General features: G+C 36.9%; 1 long non-coding RNA gene across 1 annotated transcript; it reads right to left on the bottom strand.

Annotated features, from left to right (window-relative positions):
- Window positions 1–650: 650 nt before the first annotated feature.
- On the bottom strand, window positions 651–4,689 carry LOC130623018 (uncharacterized). The gene is made up of 2 exons (XR_008981131.1): window positions 4,154–4,689; window positions 651–3,362 (listed from the first exon to the last, which is right to left on the bottom strand). It is a non-coding gene; the product is annotated as an uncharacterized LOC130623018 (long non-coding RNA).
- Between the last annotated feature and the right edge of the window lie 5,152 nt (window positions 4,690–9,841).

Genomic DNA, 9,841 nt, shown 5'->3' with positions numbered 1-9,841 from the left:
GCTTAAACTTCTTTTATTTAGCGTCTCACCAAAAATGAAAACATTTTTGAAAACTACAAGGCTCAAGCGTTTTAGTGGTGAAAAGATAATTTAAAAAATCGTTTTGGAAATGAGTTTACTCACAGGGTACTTTCTTTATACACATTCGACTATACGGGCCAAGCCCGGGATTTACGGGAAATCGCGGGTTTTCGTTTGCCGGCGATTAAACCACTTTCATTAAGCGTCTCATCAAAAATGAAAACATTTCTGAAAACTACAAGTCTCATGCGTTTTAGTGGTGAAAAAATAATTTAAAAATTCGTTTGGAAAATGAGTTTACTCACTGGGTACTTTCTTTGTATACTTTTGAGTATACGGGCCGAGTCTGGGATTTACGGGAAATCGCGGGTTTTCGTTTGCCGGCGATTAAACTTCTTTTATTCAGCGTCTCATCAAAAACGAAAACATTTTTAAAAACTACAAGTCTCATGGGCTTTACTGGTGAAATAATAATATAAAAAATCGTTTGGGAAATGAGTTTACTCCCTGGGTACTTTCTTTGTATACTTTTGACTAAACGGGCCGAGTCCGGGATTTACGAGAAATCGCAGTTTTTCGTTTGCCGGCGATTAAACTTCTTTTATTCAGCGTCTCATCAAAAATGAAAACATTTTTGAAAACTACAAGTCTCATGCGTTTTAGTGGTGAAAAAATAATTTAAAAAATCGTTCGGGAAATGAGTTTACACCTTGGGTACTCTCTTTGTATACTTTTGACTATACGGGCCGAGTCCGGGATTTACGGGAAATCGCAGGTTTTCGTTTGCCGGCGATTAAACTTCTTTTATTCACCGTCTCATCAAAAATGAAAACTACAAGTCTCATGCGTTTTAGTGGTGAAAAAATAATTTAAAAATTCGTTAGGGAAATGAGTTTACTCACTGGGTACTTTCCTTGTATACTTTTGACTATACAGGCCGAGACCGGGATTTACGGGAAATTGCGGGTTTTCGTTTGCCGGCGATTAAACTTCTTTTATTCAGCGTCTCATCAAAAATGAAAACATTTTTAAAAACTACAAGTCTCATGGGCTTTAGTGGTGAAATAATAATTTAAAAAATCGTGTGGGAAATGAGTTTACTCCCTGGGTACTTTCTTTGTATACTTTTGACTATACGGGCCGAGTACGGGATTTACGGGAAATCGCAGGTTTTCGTTTGCCGGCGATTAAACTTCTTTTATTCATCGTCTCATCAAAAATGAAAACATTTTTGAAAACTACACGTCTCATGCGTTTTAGTGGTGAAAAAATAATTTAAAAAATCGTTCGGGAAATGAGTTTACACCCCGGGTACTTTCTTTGTGTACTTTTGACTATACGGGCCGAGTCGGGGATTTACGGGAAATCGCAGGTTTTCGTTTTTTTAGCGTCTCATCAAAAATGAAAATATTTTTAAATACTACAAGTCTCCTGGGTTTTAGTGGTGAAATAATAATTTAAAAAATCGTTCGAGAAATGAGTTTACACCCCGGGTACTTTCTTTGTATACTTTTGACTATACGGGCCGAGTACGGGATTTACGGGAAATCGCAGGTTTTCGTTTGCGGCGATTAAATTTCTTTTATTCAGCGTCTCATCAAAAATGAAAACATCTTTGAAAACTACAAGTATCATGCGTTTTAGTGGTGAAAAAATAATTTAAAAAATCGTTCGGGAAATGAGTTTACTCCCTGGGTACTTTCTTTGTATACTTTTGACTATACGGTTCGAGTCCGGGATTTACGGGAAGTCGCGGGTTTTTGTTTGCCGGCGATTAAACTTCTTTTATTCAGCGTTTCATCAAAAATGAAAATATTTTTAAATACTACAAGTCACATGGGCTTTAGTGGTGAAATAATAATTTAAAAAATCGTTCGGGAAATGAGTTTACTCACTGGGTACTTTCTTTGTATACTTTTGACTATGCGGACCGAGTCCGGGGTTTACGGGAAATGGCGGGTTTTCGTTTGTCGGCGATTAAACTTCTTTTATTTAGCGTCTCACCAAAAATGAAAACATTTTTGAAAACTACAAGTCTCAAGCGTTTTAGTGGTGAAAAGATAATTTAAAAAATCGTTTTGGAAATGAGTTTACTCACAGGGTACTTTCTTTGTATACATTCGACTATACGGGCCAAGCCCGGGATTTACGGGAAATCGCGGGTTTTCGTTTGCCGGCAATTAAACCACTTTCATTAAGCGTCTCATCAAAAATGAAAACATTTCTGAAAACTACAAGTCTCATGGGTTATAGTGGTGAAAAAATAATTTAAAAATTCGTTCGGGAAATGAGTTTACTCACTGGGTACTTTCCTTGTATACTTTTGACTATACGGGCCGAGTCCGGGATTTAAGGGAAGTCGCGGGTTTTTGTTTGCCGGCGATTAAACTTCTTTTATTCAGCGTCTCATCAAAAATGAAAATATTTTTAAATACTACAAGTCTCATGGGCTTTAGTGGTGAAATAATAATTTAAAAAATCGTTCGGGAAATGTGTTTACTTCCTGGGTACTTTCTTTGTATACATTCGACTATACGGGCCAAGCCCCGGATTTACGGGAAATCGCGGGATTTCGTTTGCCAGCGATTAAACCTCTTTTATTCAGCGTCTCATCAAAAATGAAAACATTTTTAAAAACTACAAGTCTCATGGGCTTTAGTGGTGAAATAATAATTTAAAAAATCGTTCGGGAAATGAGTTTACACCCCGGGTACTTTCTTTGTATACTTTTGATTATACGGGCCGAGTCCGGGATTTACGGGAAATCGCAGGTTTTCGTTTGCTGGCGATTAAACTTGTTTTATTTAGCGTCTCATCAAAAATGAAAATATTTTTAAATACTACAAGTCTCATGGGCTTTAGTGGTGAAATAATAATTTAAAAAATCGTTCGGGAAATGAGTTTACACCCCGGGTACTTTCTTTGTATACTTTTGACTATACGGGCCGAGTCAGGGATTTACGGGAAATCGCAGGTTTTCGTTTGCCGGCGATTAAACTTCTTTTATTTAGCGTCTCATCAAAAATGAAAATATTTTTACATACTACAAGTCCCATGGGCTTTAGTGGTGAAATAATAATTTAAAAAATCGTTCGGGAAATGAATTTACACCCCGGGTACTTTCTTTGTATACTTTTGACTATACGGGCCGATGCCGGGATTTACGGAAAATCGCAGGTTTTCGTTTGCGGCGATTAAACTTCTTTTATTCAGCGTCTCATCAAAAATGAAAACATCTTTGAAAACTACAAGTCTCATGGGCTTTAGTGGTGAAATAATAATTTAAAAAATCGTGTGGGAAATGATTTTACTCCCTGGGTACTTTCTTTGTATACTTTTGACTATACGGGCCGAGTACGGGATTTACGGGAAATCGCAGGTTTTCGTTTGCCGGCGATTAAACTTCTTTTATTCATCGTCTCATCAAAAATGAAAACATTTTTGAAAACTACACGTCTCATGCGTTTTAGTGGTGAAAAAATAATTTAAAAAATCGTTCGGGAAATGAGTTTACACCCCGGGTACTTTCTTTGTGTACTTTTGACTATACGGGCCGAGTCGGGGATTTACGGGAAATCGCAGGTTTTCGTTTTTTTAGCGTCTCATCAAAAATGAAAATATTTTTAAATACTACAAGTCTCCTGGGTTTTAGTGGTGAAATAATAATTTAAAAAATCGTTCGAGAAATGAGTTTACACCCCGGGTACTTTCTTTGTATACTTTTGACTATACGGGCCGAGTACGGGATTTACGGGAAATCGCAGGTTTTCGTTTGCGGCGATTAAATTTCTTTTATTCAGCGTCTCATCAAAAATGAAAACATCTTTGAAAACTACAAGTATCATGCGTTTTAGTGGTGAAAAAATAATTTAAAAAATCGTTCGGGAAATGAGTTTACTCCCTGGGTACTTTCTTTGTATACTTTTGACTATACGGGTCGGGTCCGGGATTTACGGGAAGTCGCGGGTTTTCGTTTGCCGGCGATTAAACCACTTTCATTAAGCGTCTCATCAAAAATGAAAACATTTCTGAAAACTACAAGTCTCATGGGTTATAGTGGTGAAAAAATAATTTAAAAATTCGTTCGGGAAATGAGTTTACTCACTGGGTACTTTCCTTGTATACTTTTGACTATACGGGCCGAGTCCGGGATTTAAGGGAAGTCGCGGGTTTTTGTTTGCCGGCGATTAAACTTCTTTTATTCAGCGTCTCATCAAAAATGAAAATATTTTTAAATACTACAAGTCTCATGGGCTTTAGTGGTGAAATAATAATTTAAAAAATCGTTCGGGAAATGAGTTTACTTCCTGGGTACTTTCTTTGTATACATTCGACTATACGGGCCAAGCCCCGGATTTACGGGAAATCGCGGGATTTCGTTTGCCAGCGATTAAACCTCTTTTATTCAGCGTCTCATCAAAAATGAAAACATTTTTAAAAACTACAAGTCTCATGGGCTTTAGTGGTGAAATAATAATTTAAAAAATCGTTCGGGAAATGAGTTTACACCCCGGGTACTTTCTTTGTATACTTTTGATTATACGGGCCGAGTCCGGGATTTACGGGAAATCGCAGGTTTTCGTTTGCTGGCGATTAAACTTGTTTTATTTAGCGTCTCATCAAAAATGAAAATATTTTTAAATACTACAAGTCTCATGGGCTTTAGTGGTGAAATAATAATTTAAAAAATCGTTCGGGAAATGAGTTTACACCCCGGGTACTTTCTTTGTATACTTTTGACTATACGGGCCGAGTCAGGGATTTACGGAAAATCGCAGGTTTTCGTTTGCCGGCGATTAAACTTCTTTTATTTAGCGTCTCATCAAAAATGAAAATATTTTTACATACTACAAGTCCCATGGGCTTTAGTGGTGAAATAATAATTTAAAAAATCGTTCGGGAAATGAATTTACACCCCGGGTACTTTCTTTGTATACTTTTGACTATACGGGCCGAGTCCGGGATTTACGGAAAATCGCAGGTTTTCGTTTGCGGCGATTAAACTTCTTTTATTCAGCGTCTCATCAAAAATGAAAACATCTTTGAAAACTGCAAGTCTCATGCGTTTTAGTGGTGAAAATATAATTTAAAAAATCGTTCGGGAAATGAGTTTACTCCCTGGGTACTTTCTTTGTATACTTTTGACTATACGGGCCGAGTCAGGGATTTACGGGAAATCGCAGGTTTTCGTTTGCCGGCGATTAAACTTCTTTTATTTAGCGTCTCATCAAAAATGAAAATATTTTTAAATACTACAAGTCTCATGGGCTTTAGTGGTGAAATAATAATTTAAAAAAACGTTCGGGAAATGAGTTTACACCCTTGGTACTTTCTTTTTATACTTTTCACTATACGGGCCGAGTCCGAAATTTACGGGAAATCGCAGGTTTTCGTTTGCCGGCGCTTAAACTTCTTTTATTTAGCGTCTCACCAAAAATGAAAACATTTTTGAAAACTACAAGGCTCAAGCGTTTTAGTGGTGAAAAGATAATTTAAAAAATCGTTTTGGAAATGAGTTTACTCACTGGGTACTTTCCTTGTATACTTTTGACTATACGGGCCGAGTCCGGGATTTAAGGGAAGTCGCGGGTTTTTGTTTGCCGGCGATTAAACTTCTTTTATTCAGCGTCTCATCAAAAATGAAAATTTTTTTAAATACTACAAGTCTCATGGGCTTTAGTGGTGAAATAATAATTTAAAAAATCGTTCGGGAAATGAGTTTACTTCCTGGGTACTTTCTTTGTATACATTCGACTATACGGGCCAAGCCCCGGATTTACGGGAAATCGCGGGATTTCGTTTGCCAGCGATTAAACCTCTTTTATTCAGCGTCTCATCAAAAATGAAAACATTTTTAAAAACTACAAGTCTCATGGGCTTTAGTGGTGAAATAATAATTTAAAAAATCGTTCGGGAAATGAGTTTACACCACGGGTACTGTCTTTGTATACTTTTGATTATACGGGCCGAGTCCGGGATTTACGGGAAATCGCAGGTTTTCGTTTGCTGGCGATTAAACTTGTTTTATTTAGCGTCTCATCAAAAATGAAAATATTTTTAAATACTACAAGTCTCATGGGCTTTAGTGGTGAAATAATAATTTAAAAAATCGTTCGGGAAATGAGTTTACACCCCGGTTACTTTCTTTGTATACTTTTGACTATACGGGCCGAGTCAGGGATTTACGGGAAATCGCAGGTTTTCGTTTGCCGGCGATTAAACTTCTTTTATTTAGCGTCTCATCAAAAATGAAAATATTTTTACATACTACAAGTCCCATGGGCTTTAGTGGTGAAATAATAATTTAAAAAATCGTTCGGGAAATGAATTTACACCCCGGGTACTTTCTTTGTATACTTTTGACTATACGGGCCGAGTCCGGGATTTACGGAAAATCGCAGGTTTTCGTTTGCGGCGATTAAACTTCTTTTATTCAGCGTCTCATCAAAAATGAAAACATCTTTGAAAACTGCAAGTCTCATGCGTTTTAGTGGTGAAAATATAATTTAAAAAATCGTTCGGGAAATGAGTTTACACCCCGGGTACTTTCTTTGTATACTTTTGACTATACGGGCCGAGTCAGGGATTTACGGGAAATCGCAGGTTTTCGTTTGCCGGCGATTAAACTTCTTTTATTTAGCGTCTCATCAAAAATGAAAATATTTTTACATACTACAAGTCCCATGGGCTTTAGTGGTGAAATAATAATTTAAAAAATCGTTCGGGAAATGAATTTACACCCCGGGTACTTTCTTTGTATACTTTTGACTATACGGGCCGAGTCCGGGATTTACGGAAAATCGCAGGTTTTCGTTTGCGGCGATTAAACTTCTTTTATTCAGCGTCTCATCAAAAATGAAAACATCTTTGAAAACTGCAAGTCTCATGCGTTTTAGTGGTGAAAATATAATTTAAAAAATCGTTCGGGAAATGAGTTTACTCCCTGGGTACTTTCTTTGTATACTTTTGACTATACGGGCCGAGTCAGGGATTTACGGGAAATCGCAGGTTTTCGTTTGCCGGCGATTAAACTTCTTTTATTTAGCGTCTCATCAAAAATGAAAATATTTTTAAATACTACAAGTCTCATGGGCTTTAGTGGTGAAATAATAATTTAAAAAATCGTTCGGGAAATGAGTTTACACCCTGGGTACTTTCTTTTTATACTTTTCACTATACGGGCCGAGTCCGAAATTTACGGGAAATCGCAGGTTTTCGTTTGCCGGCGCTTAAACTTCTTTTATTTAGCGTCTCACCAAAAATGAAAACATTTTTGAAAACTACAAGGCTCAAGCGTTTTAGTGGTGAAAAGATAATTTAAAAAATCGTTTTGGAAATGAGTTTACTCACAGGGTACCTTCTTTGTATACATTCGACTATACGGGCCAAGCCCGGGATTTACGGGAAATCGCGGGTTTTCGTTTGCCGGCGATTAAACCACTTTCATTAAGCGTCTCATCAAAAATGAAAACATTTCTGAAAACTACAAGTCTCATGCGTTTTAGTGGTGAAAAAATAATTTAAAAATTCGTTCGGAAAATGAGTTTACTCACTGGGTACTTTCCTTGTATACTTTTGACTATACGGGCCGAGTCTGGGATTTACGGGAAATCGCGGGTTTTCGTTTGCCGGCGATTAAACTTCTTTTATTCAGCGTCTCATCAAAAATGAAAACATTTTTAAAAACTACAAGTCTCATGGGCTTTACTGGTGAAATAATAATTTAAAAAAACGTTTTGGAAATGAGTTTACTCCCTGGGTACTTTCTTTGTATACTTTTGACTATACGGGCCGAGTCCGGGATTTACGAGAAATCGCAGTTTTTCGTTTGCCGGCTATTAAACTTCTTTTATTCAGCGTCTCATCAAAAATGAAAACATTTTTGAAAACTACAAGTCTCATGCGTTTTAGTGGTGAAAAAATAATTTAAAAATTCGTTAGGGAAATGAGTTTACTCACTGGGTACTTTCCTTGTATACTTTTGACTATACAGGCCGAGACCGGGATTTACGGGAAATTGCGGGTTTTCGTTTGCCGGCGATTAAACTTCTTTTATTCAGCGTCTCATCAAAAATGAAAACATTTTTGAAAACTACACGTCTCATGCGTTTTAGTGGTGAAAAAATAATTTAAAAAATCGTTCGGGAAATGAGTTTACACTCCGGGTACTTTCTTTGTATACTTTTGCCTATACGGGCCGAGTCCGGGATTTACGGAAAATCGCAGGTTTTCGTTTGCGGCGATTAAACTTCTTTTATTCAGCGTCTCATCAAAAATGAAAACATCTTTGAAAACTGCAAGTCTCATGCGTTTTAGTGGTGAAAATATAATTTAAAAAATCGTTCGGGAAATGAGTTTACTCCCTGGGTACTTTCTTTGTATACTTTTGACTATACGGGCCGAGTCAGGGATTTACGGGAAATCGCAGGTTTTCGTTTGCCGGCGATTAAACTTCTTTTATTTAGCGTCTCATCAAAAATGAAAATATTTTTAAATACTACAAGTCTCATGGGCTTTAGTGGTGAAATAATAATTTAAAAAAACGTTCGGGAAATGAGTTTACACCCTTGGTACTTTCTTTTTATACTTTTCACTATACGGGCCGAGTCCGAAATTTACGGGAAATCGCAGGTTTTCGTTTGCCGGCGCTTAAACTTCTTTTATTTAGCGTCTCACCAAAAATGAAAACATTTTTGAAAACTACAAGGCTCAAGCGTTTTAGTGGTGAAAAGATAATTTAAAAAATCGTTTTGGAAATGAGTTTACTCACTGGGTACTTTCCTTGTATACTTTTGACTATACGGGCCGAGTCCGGGATTTAAGGGAAGTCGCGGGTTTTTGTTTGCCGGCGATTAAACTTCTTTTATTCAGCGTCTCATCAAAAATGAAAATTTTTTTAAATACTACAAGTCTCATGGGCTTTAGTGGTGAAATAATAATTTAAAAAATCGTTCGGGAAATGAGTTTACTTCCTGGGTACTTTCTTTGTATACATTCGACTATACGGGCCAAGCCCCGGATTTACGGGAAATCGCGGGATTTCGTTTGCCAGCGATTAAACCTCTTTTATTCAGCGTCTCATCAAAAATGAAAACATTTTTAAAAACTACAAGTCTCATGGGCTTTAGTGGTGAAATAATAATTTAAAAAATCGTTCGGGAAATGAGTTTACACCACGGGTACTGTCTTTGTATACTTTTGATTATACGGGCCGAGTCCGGGATTTACGGGAAATCGCAGGTTTTCGTTTGCTGGCGATTAAACTTGTTTTATTTAGCGTCTCATCAAAAATGAAAATATTTTTAAATACTACAAGTCTCATGGGCTTTAGTGGTGAAATAATAATTTAAAAAATCGTTCGGGAAATGAGTTTACACCCCGGTTACTTTCTTTGTATACTTTTGACTATACGGGCCGAGTCAGGGATTTACGGGAAATCGCAGGTTTTCGTTTGCCGGCGATTAAACTTCTTTTATTTAGCGTCTCATCAAAAATGAAAATATTTTTACATACTACAAGTCCCATGGGCTTTAGTGGTGAAATAATAATTTAAAAAATCGTTCGGGAAATGAATTTACACCCCGGGTACTTTCTTTGTATACTTTTGACTATACGGGCCGAGTCCGGGATTTACGGAAAATCGCAGGTTTTCGTTTGCGGCGATTAAACTTCTTTTATTCAGCGTCTCATCAAAAATGAAAACATCTTTGAAAACTGCAAGTCTCATGCGTTTTAGTGGTGAAAATATAATTTAAAAAATCGTTCGGGAAATGAGTTTACACCCCGGGTACTTTCTTTGTATACTTTTGACTATACGGGC

The sequence above is a fragment of the Hydractinia symbiolongicarpus genome, chromosome 13 (genome assembly GCF_029227915.1).
Source record: "Hydractinia symbiolongicarpus strain clone_291-10 chromosome 13, HSymV2.1, whole genome shotgun sequence".
In the NCBI taxonomy this organism is placed as follows: Eukaryota; Metazoa; Cnidaria; class Hydrozoa; order Anthoathecata; family Hydractiniidae; genus Hydractinia; species Hydractinia symbiolongicarpus.
The sequence above is the reverse complement of the archived record's forward strand: the minus strand, read 5'-3'. Positions and strand labels throughout refer to the sequence as shown.